Source organism: Mesocricetus auratus, unplaced genomic scaffold, assembly GCF_017639785.1.
Source record: "Mesocricetus auratus isolate SY011 unplaced genomic scaffold, BCM_Maur_2.0 Super-Scaffold_100007, whole genome shotgun sequence".
Classification (NCBI taxonomy): Eukaryota; Metazoa; Chordata; class Mammalia; order Rodentia; family Cricetidae; genus Mesocricetus; species Mesocricetus auratus.
In genome coordinates this window covers 12,213,482-12,223,569 of record NW_024429191.1, presented here as the reverse complement: position 1 = coordinate 12,223,569, position 10,088 = coordinate 12,213,482, and the positions used below count along the sequence as shown (strand labels likewise).

Here is a 10,088-nt window from a genome sequence, read left to right as displayed (position 1 = left end):
AGCCTCCAGGCTGAATATGGAAGCCTCTGAAAAGAACATCACGCACGAACGCGAGTCTGCCGCTCTCCATTCCCGGCGGCCCACGCCCACGCTCAGCTCAGCACAGCAGCAGCCTCCGAGCCCCCGCTCCGCCCTCTCTTCCTGGTTTTCCCCGGCAACCCGCCCCTCTAGCATCACGTGACAGGGCGCCGGCCAGACCGAGCCCCTGATAGGCCGGGCTTCAGGGCGCCTCGCGATTGGCCCGGGGCGGCGGGCCCCCGCCTCCCTCCTCCTCCTCGCCGCGGCCCACGTGAGGGGGGGCGAGTCACGCGATTTCCGGGAACCCGTCAGGAAGGACATAAACAAAACAAACCCGAGGCAGCATGGAGAGGGGCCGCGGCTGCTACAGCGCGGCTGAACCCAGCGCCTGAGCCACCCTCAGCCTCAGGTGAGCGCCGAGCGTCCGCACGGGCGGGCGGGGTGCGACGGCTCAGGGCTACGGGCGTGGGGCGCGGGTGTCCGGCCCCGGCCGAGCGGGGCGGGGGCCGCCGGGCCGAGGGCGCGCGGAGCGGGGCCGCCGGTGCGAGCTGGGCCAGGCTGCTCCCGTGGCCGACGGTTACATAAAAGGCGGGAGCGCGGACGGGCGTCCGTCCCCTCCAGGACCCGGCCCTTTGCGCTTTCGGGAGCGGGGGGCCGCGGCTGCCGGCAACCGGCCTGTCAGAGCGGCGAGCGGGTGGGAGGGGCCGGGAGGGAGGGGAGGAGAGGGGCGTGTGAGGGAGGCCGGCACGGCGGGCGCTCGGAGGGTTAGGGACGGAGGCGCGGGTCAGGCGCACTCTTGGCAGGGGCGTCGTAGGGCCGCTGCTCCCCCCGGCCCCTCCCCGGAGGCGGCGGGCGGCGGGGGGCCTCCCTCTCGGGATTTGTTTATATGTCCTCTCTAAGCAGCTTGAACGGCCCGGAGGCGGAGCCCTCAAAGGCGAGTGGCGGCCAATGCCGTCCAATGGAGTAGGAGAGCGGGGGCCCTGGCGCCAATGGGTGCAGGGAGGCGGTACCGCGGGGCCCCCAGTAAGTTAGGCTGTGCCGGGGGTGGGGCGGGCGGGGCAGCCATATTAGATGGGAGGGGACGGGGATGGGGGTCACAGAGCTGGGCGGAGACGGGGTTCAGGGCATGGATCCGGGCCGGGGGCGGGCCGGGTGTCGGCTGGAGTCCCAGCGGACCCGGAAGCCGCCCCGAGGATCCCGACCCGGCTCGGCTGCTCCCGAGAGCAGTCTAGCCTCCCAGGGGGCGGTTCCTGGGACTAGATGGAGCTTATTCTGTGGCTTCTCTCTTGCTCGGCCCTCTGTTGCTTGAAAAATCCTGCCGCCAAACCCTGTAGTCGCCCTCCTTTAAACCCGAGAAAGCAAACCGTTCTGCTGTTTCTGAGCGGGCTTGAGTCTTATGACTACCTTAAGGAGGTATTTGGTAACTATCGGTGTGTTTTCGTACCAGGCCTCGAGTAGAGGCTGTCAGAGGAGCTTCTACATTTCTGGGTTTTGCAAAGAGAAAACCGGGACTGGAAAAGCAGAGAAAGTTGAGGTCTGGGCGGGGTTACCATTTTTTTTTTTAATGTGGACATCTTCCAAAGATTAGACCCCCGTGCTTCTAAATCTTAATTTGCCTCTCTTGCTCACATACATTAGAAAATGACATACATCAACTTCATGAGAAAACTGAGGAAAGTGTTTAGGTCTGAAAGGTCTTTAGGATTTTTGTCTTTCCAGTACCAGCAGGTGAGAAAGAGGACCAAGGACTGACTTTTTAAAAAGCAGAAAACAGGAGTTTTTTGTAAATCATGTGGCAAAATGATTGTCACTTGATTGTACTTTAAAATATAATTTTTCAGTGTTATCTAGTCTAAAATAACCGAGACATACTCCAAGGGGGGAAATGGTATGGATATGTAATTAGAAAATCAATTATTTGTGTTGTGATTGTCTTGGCTCCATGTTATCCTTGTTAAAGGCTTATTTAAGCTTCCGTTAACATGAGCCTATAGCCTGTGACCACATTCATATTGCCAAAGGTACCAGGCTATTGACGCACTTAGGAGTAGGAACACACTTTAGATATGTCATTCTGGGGTGCTCTTCAAGAGTTGAGCTGAATAATCTTAACAAATGGTAAATAAATTATTCATTAACTTTGGTATTAGTTTTATGTGACTGACCCTCAGTTTTATTAAACTTGGTAAAAAATAATAACCCCAGATTATTTGATATATTTTAAAAATTAAGTACAATTTTTATTTATTTGGGTTTTTTTGGAGATAGTATTTCTTTATGTAGCCCTGGCTGTCCTGGAACTCACTCTGTAGACCAGGTTGACCTCGAACTCAGAGATTTGCCTGCCTCTGTCTCCCGTGCTGGGATTAAAGTACTGCCACCTGGTTAGGTATAATTGTTATAGTAAGTAAAATATTAACCTTATATTTTACCACTTAATATTGTATTGCTAAGTTCCAATCTGCTATAATGCCACAATCAGTTATAAAAGGAACCAAGAATTGTTTTACTGATACCTATTCAAGGCAGTTTTCATTGCTTATGTAATAAATTTCTTAAGAATGGCAATGATGTACACCAGAACTTATTTTAACTAAAATTCTTTTACATGCTTAATATACTTTGGGGCTTAAAATTTTTAAGTAAATTAGTAAGCTTTGGGGTTTAAAGAATTGATGTTGAGACAGGTTTTTTTTTTTTACTGTGTAGCCCAGTTAGTTTTGAGCATCAGGGCTTCAAGTATTTCTCCCATGCTGGGACTACAACAAGTACCACTGTGCCTACCACTGGAATTTTTAGTCAAGACTGACGATTGGATTTTGAGATTGATGAGCATAGGTTTATTTTCAGTTAGGTTTGTACCTGGCTGTTTGGGGAAAGGTCTAACATTCCTGGTCATAAATTTGTCACACTGTTTTTGTTTGGTCTTGTGAGATGGGTTCTTTCTGTGTTGCCCAGATTGGCTTTGTTTTTTGTTTTTGTTTTTTTGTTTTTTTACAAGACAGGGTTTCTCTGTATTGTTTTGGAGGCTATCAGTCCAGCCCAGCCTCGAACTCACTGAGATCCACCTGCCTCTGCCTCCCGAGTGCTGGGATTAAAGACGTGCGCCACCACCGCCCGCCTCCAGATTGGCTTTGAATGCCATGATCTTCCTGCCTCAGTATGCCACAGTGCCCAGTCGTTAGTTCTAAATTATTCCAGGACAGGATTAAGTATAACAATTTTAATAATCTCTATTATTAAAATTATTATATATTATTAAAATTATTATATATTATATATTCAGCTGTAATGTTTGTGTGGTGATAAGAATCCAGCGTAGAGAATGTGTTTGAGCTATATTCCAGTAAAACTTTATTTACTAGAGCAAGTTGTGCCTACTGATAGCTCATGGCTATTGATAACCTCTGCCTGAAGACATTGGCAGTATTTGAAGCGCTCAGGTGGTAGGGACTTGCAGAGGATGTAAATACACACCTCAGGTAGTATTGGCTCAATAGCCTAACATAAATATCTTCTGCCTTGAAAAGTTTCACTGTAGGAACATAGGGCACAATCCTATTTTAGACTTTTACATTCATATAGATGTTTTGAAATGGTTAAAAGTAATGATTGGTATAGTTCTGTTTGTTTTAAAGGTGCTGTTTTATCTTTTTGAGATTTGCATCTTAGTATTTAACCAGGCTGGCCTTGAACTCACTATGTTGCCCAGCCTGGGCTATAACTTGTTGTTGTTGTGTGATTTTTGTTTGTTTTTTGAGATAGGGTCTCCAGTTGGCCAGGCTGGCCTCAAACTCATTACGTGGCCAGAAAACCTGATCCTCCTTTGCCAGTAGGGGATTATAGGCATTCACTACCATGTTGACAAGATCTTGTATTTTATTTGTGATAATTGGGTTTGGGGGGGGCAGTAGGGTTGAGAAAGGGTCTTTATATAGCCCTGGGATGTCCTGGAACATTCTATGTAGACCATGCTGACCTTGAGCTCACAGAGGTCTGCTTTCTTCTGCCTCTTAAGTGCTGGGGTTAAGGGCATGTGCCACCATACCACATCTGGTTTGTGATAATTGTTTTTATAGCAAGGTCCCTTTTGTGGGGGCACAAAAATTGTTTTTCAAAAAAAATTTATTGCACTTGTTTGTGTGTACAGGCATGCAAGTAAAGGTCAGACACCAACTTTGAGGAGTCAATCCTTTCCTTTCACTGTGGGTCTGAAGGATTAAATTCAGGTTGTCATGTTTGGTGGCAAGTGCATTTGTTTGCTGAGCCATTTTGCTAGGCCTGTAAAATCATTCTTGCTGGCTACTCTGATTCATACTTGTGGGACAAAGTAGACTAGGAGAGTGCAGAGCACTGCTGTTCTGTTCCGTCACTAGCCACGTCTTACCTGCTTATCACAAAATTCATGATCCTTTCCCCCAAAATGTGTAAGCAATTCTCTAAGTTTCTATTGATCTACTAATTGCAGTTATCCAATTTTTTCTTCCCATCTGTCTGTTTTGAGACAATCTTAAGCTAGACTTGCACTATAGCTCAAACCGGCCTTGAACTCCTGATAGTCATACCTCCACCTCTCAGGTGCTGTGATTACAGACATGAGACACCATGTCCAACTATTTTGTTCTTTCAACACTAACAGTGCTTTGATATCTCACTTAAATAGCTTTTCTTTCCTAAGATAGGGTCTAACTATATAACGCTGCCTGGGCTTAAGCTCAAAAAGTCCACCTGCCTCTGCCTCCTGAGTGCTGGGATTACAAAGGCATGTGTCTCGGTGCTTGGCTAAGTTTGCTGATCCTTTATTTTTTCTAGATGGAGTTTCTCTCTTTTTTTTCTTGATGTCCTAGAACTTACTCATTAGACCAGAGATCTATCTGCCTTAGTGGTGGATATTTGCTACCACGCACATCAAGCTTGCTGATTTTGTTCTTTGGGTTTCTTGAGTGTCTCCAGGTACCTTCTTGAGTATAATAATTGTGTCTGAAGGTTTGAGGTACTGCTCTAAATAAACTGCTTCTTTCTGCTGTTGACTTTTTCTGATGGGCCTGCAACCATTTCTATCAGACTTGCCATTCACTGAGGAATTTGAAATACTACAAGAATAATTTTTTAAGTCCTTATGGATATAGGGAAGAATTAGGGGTAGGGTGGATGTACTTCTGTTCATAAGATTCATGTAGAGGGGCTGGAGAGATGACTCAATGGCTAAGAGCACTGGCTGTGCTTGCTGAGGAACCCCATATAGTTCCCAACACCCACAACTGTCTGTAATTCCAGTTCTAGGAGATTCCTATACCTCTTCTGGCTGCTACAGGCACTTCCTACTTGTAGAGCACAGGCATACATTGAGACAAAACACTCATACACCTAAAAATAATAAACCTTTTTAAACAAATGCTTCTAGCATTCTGTCAGTGTTGTCAAATGGGGTGGAGGGAACTGAGGAGATGGCTCAGCAGGTAAAGGTGCTTACCATCAAGCTTGATAACCTGAGTTCAGTCCACTGTGGATGGAGAACAGGATCTCCTCTCACTTATTTTTGCATTCATACACACAAAGAAATGTTACAAAAATTTTAAAGTCTCTCTCTCTCTCTCTCTCTCTCTCTCTCTCTCTCTCTCTCTCTGTGTGTGTGTGTGTGTGTGTGTGTGTGTGTGTGTGTGTGTGTGTAGGTGGCTGTGGAGTCAGATGTTGATGTCAAGTATCTTCCTCAGTTGCTCACATTATTTATGCACTTTTGTATGCATGATGTTTGTGGGCGGGTATGTGCACCCTTATATAACAACTTTGTGAAGTTGGATCTCTCCTTCAACTTCTATGTGGGTTCTAGGGATTGACCCCAGAGCAAACACCTTTACTTATTGAGCTGTCATTCCTCCATTATTTTTCTTTCTTTCTTTCTTTAAGAATGAGCATATATATTAGTAAAAAAGAAAGAATTCCCAAGAGAGAGTGTGTGGGGTGTCACAAGGGAGACTGCTTTGAGACAGAACTTATCACTGAACTTGGAGCTGGCTAACTTGCTAGCTAGAGAACTCCAGGGCACTGCTCTCTCCTCTACAAGACATAGTCCCAAGGCTGGGGTACAGATGTAGCACCCACAGCTGGCTCATATAGGCACTGGGGATCTGAACTCAGGTCTTTGTCCTAATGGAGTAGACACTTTATCCACTGAGCTATTTTCCCAGCCCAGCTTTTACAGAGTTTTTTGTTTGTTTGCTTTGGCTTTTAGAGACAGGTTTTCACTGTGTCGTCGTGGCTCCTGGATGGAACTCATTCTGTAGACCAGGCTGGCCTGTAACTCACAGAGATCCACCTGCCTTTGCCTCCCAAGTGCTGGGATTAAACCACCTGGCCTTTTAGCACTTGGGGGGGGGTTCAAGACAGGGTTTCTCTGTGTAGCTTTTGAGGCTATTCTGGAACTTGCTCTGTAGACCAGGATGGCCTCGAACTCAGAGATTCGCCTGCCTCTGTCTCTGAGTGCTGGGATTAAAGGATTAAAGGTGTGAGCCAACACTGCCCGGCGGTTTAGCGGTTTGTTTTTTGTTTTTGTTTTTGTTTTTGTTTTTTTTGGTTTTTCGAGACAGGGTTCCTCTGTATTGGTTTGGAGGCTGTCCTGGAACTCACTCTGTAGACCAGGCTGGCCTCGAACTCACAGAGATCCGCCTGCCTCTGCCTCCTGAGTGCTGGGATTAAAGGCGTGAGCCACCAACGCCCGACCCGGTTTAGTGGTTTTTAAACTTACATTCAGTAAAGTTTTGCCCTTACTCTGGAAATGAGTTGTCTATAGAGTAGGAGAGAAGACAGCTGCTGCAGTCAGTGTTAGGCAGCATTTCAGAATTTGGGATTTAACTCTATTAAAGTTGGAGATACTTTATAGAAATGGTAGGCAGGACTGAACTAAGTTCTAAGGAATGGTGAGGGAAGCATTCTGGTCTAGTTGAGAAAGTATACAAGATGTTTAGACACCAGGGCTGTGGGATGGGATTGGCTGATGTGGGAGATTAAGGAGGAAAGAACTTTTGCTTTCATGGTATTCTCTAATTTTCTTGGGCCTGGTGTCTGATTGTCACCCCACCCCCATATGCTCTTCCTTTTATTAGTTGTTCTCTTTTCATAGTGCTTTCTTTTTGGAGAGGTGTGTGTGTGTGTGTGTGTGTGTGTGTGTGTGTGTGTGTGTGTGTGTGTGTAATTTGAGACAGTGACCCCAGATGGGTCAAAAATTTGTGCTATTTGTCCTGCTTCAACCTCTCAGATGCTAGGATTTTAGGCATGCTCTGCTACATTTGGCTTCTTCCTTAGTTTTTAGTTTTTCTTTTAGTCTCTGGCTGGTGTCTGACCCACCCACCTCTTGACTTCTTTCTTGATTTATAGGTACCCAGATACCTGTGATTAGAAGGTTTTACTTTTACCCTTTCATTTCCTTATGCTTTTTAATTTTTTTCTTTTGCACTTATATTTTTTTACCCTTTCTAAGTTTACTTTTATTTCTGTTGCATTTATTTATGAATGTGTACATGTGTGCTCATATGCAGTGGAGTGCTTGTGGAGGAAATACTCAGGAGTCAGTTCTCTTTTTCTACTATATGGGTCTGGGGTAATAAACTCAAAATCATCAAACCTTGTTACAAATGCCCTTATCCGCCGAGCTGTCTAGACAGCCTTAATTTTTTTTTTTTTACAAGACAGGGTTTCTCTCTATTGTTTTGGAGGCTGTTGGTCCAGCCTGGCCTCAAACTCACAGAGATCCTCCTGCCTCTGCCTCCCAAGTGCTGGGATTAAAGGCGTGCGCCACCACCGCCTGGCCATTTTTTTTAACTTAATTTTTTGACTCAGGGTCTTCCTATGTAGCTTAGTTAGCCTTTCACTCACTTTGTAGACCAGGCTAGCCTAGAACTCCCAGCGATCCACCCGTCTTCTGAGTACTGGGATTAAAGAAGTGTGCCGCACCCACCTTATTTTGCATTTTGAAACAGGGTCTCATAATGTAGCCCAGGTTGGTAGCCCAAGCTTGCTTTGAACTCATGGAAATCCACCTGCCTGAGTCTCTTGAGTGCTGAGGTTACAGGCATGTGCCACTATGCCCAGTTAGAAATCTCTTTAAAATCGACATTATTAAAAAATGTCACATACATGAAACTTCTTTCAAACTCAGTACTGCCCATGCCCTCCCCCCAAAAAATGGAAGAAGGAAAAAAAGTTCGCAGAATTTTGAGTTTTAATAAATACTACTATCTAGTCATTGCTGTGATTAAATCTGTAATCTTGTCACTATACAGTATCTCCTTTGTGGTTAGCCCTTCTCTCTCACCCTAGGCCCTAGGCATGAGATTGCTTTGTCTTGTTATGGTCAGCAATGGAATTTCATGTAAATTTCATGTATTACATTGTCTTTTGAGTCTGACCTCTAATCTTCTTGAGATGCACTGTGTGCCAGTTTGGTTCTTGTCATTTATCCTATGGCTATACAACAGGGATCCCCTGCTCACCAGTTGGTAGTGGTTGAGTTGATCCAGGTTTTAGGCTGTTGTGAGTTGTGGGCGAAAACATTTTTGTGCTAGTCATTTCGTTTCTCTGTGTAGTCCTGGCTGACCTGGAACTCAATTTGTAGACCAGTCTGGCCTTGAACTCACAGAGATCCACTTGTCTATGCCTCCCAAATGTCGGGATTAAAAAGGCTTGTGCCACTACCACCTCCTGGCTGTGCTAGTCTTTTAAATAGCTTTTCTAATATTAGCCACCTTTTACTTGGCATTCCTGCAGAACTATTGAGAGAAAATTTCCGGAGTTGGCTGTCTTCATAAATTGTAACTTGCTTATTATCAAAATCCTCAAGTTAACATTTTATTTATTTTATTTCATGAGCTCATCATGACACATGTCTGGAGCTAAGAGGACAACATGTACATGCTAGGAGTTTAACTCAGGTGGTCAGGTTTGGTGATAGGTGCCTTTGCCTGCTGAGCCATCCTGTGATCCTAGATCTTCACGTTTAGAACTAACAAATCACTAAAAAGAGATTTTATTTTTCTGGTTGTAGAGGTATTAAGAGTATTGAGTACCTGCCTGAAGGATGGTTGGGACCAGGTTCTGATTATCCTGTGTTTTTTTCTCTTTGGATAACTATTGATTCTATTCAGTGCTATGTTTTCTTGACAGTTGGAACAGTCTGTTTCACTTAGTTGGTTTATTTGGACCCCTTTGGAGATAAGTATGACATAGATGAAACTTTCCATTTATTAGAAACTATATTAAGTATGATAGACATGAGTTGTCCAGAATCTGTGATGAAGCCATTATAACTATAAAAAAAGGTTAGGATTCGTGTGCAGTTGTTGGAGCAATGAGAGCAGTAAAGAGGCTCTTTTCCCTTGTAATCTGTCTGCTAATTCTTTCATGTTACAGAGATGATTAGCTGTCAGGTTTGTGAATTGTGTTTTTTTTTTTTTGGTTTTTTCGAGACAGGGTTTCTCTGTATTGTTTTGGAGACTGTCCTGGAACTCTCTCTGTAGACCAGGCTGGCCTCAAACTCACAGAGATCCGCCTGCCTCTGCCTCCCGAGTGCTGGGATTAAAGGCGTGAGCCACCAACGCCCGGCTTGTGAATTGTTTTGTGAGTTCCAAGATTGTTTTATTGATTTAGCCAGCATAATTTACAGAAAAACTGAGACAAGAGTTTTAAATAATCTTGAATAGCCTGAGTAAATGTATTTTATTATATTTTAGAGAACTGGATTGCACCTTGTGTCTCCTACATGCCAGCAAGTGCTCTACTACTGAGATATACCCCAAGCCCCCTTTTAAAACTTCCTGAGAGAAATCTGGTTTGAGTACCTGAGCTGTGTCTTGAACACACAATTCTCCAATACCCATCCCCTAGAACAGTGTTTCTTAGCCTTCCTAAGGCTTTGACTCTTTAATACAATTCCTCATGTTGTGGTAACTCCAAACCATAAAATTATTTTCATTGCTACTTCATAACTGCAATTCTGCTGCTATTGTAAATCATAATATAAATGTTTGATATGCATAATACCCTGAAAAAGGGCCCTTAAGACCTCTAAAAGAGGT

The 10,088-nt window shown here is 44.8% G+C and overlaps 1 protein-coding gene across 5 annotated transcripts in view; it reads left to right on the top strand.

Moving 5' to 3' along the window:
- The first annotated feature begins 138 nt into the window (after positions 1–138).
- Crebrf (CREB3 regulatory factor) overlaps positions 139–10,088 on the top strand; it is a 65,680-nt gene continuing 55,730 nt past the window's right edge. For all 5 annotated transcript variants that reach the window (XM_040748413.1, XM_040748412.1, XM_040748415.1 and 2 more), the window contains exon 1: positions 139–427. The gene's annotated coding sequence lies outside the window, so the exon portion shown is untranslated. The remainder of the gene's footprint in view (positions 428–10,088) is intronic.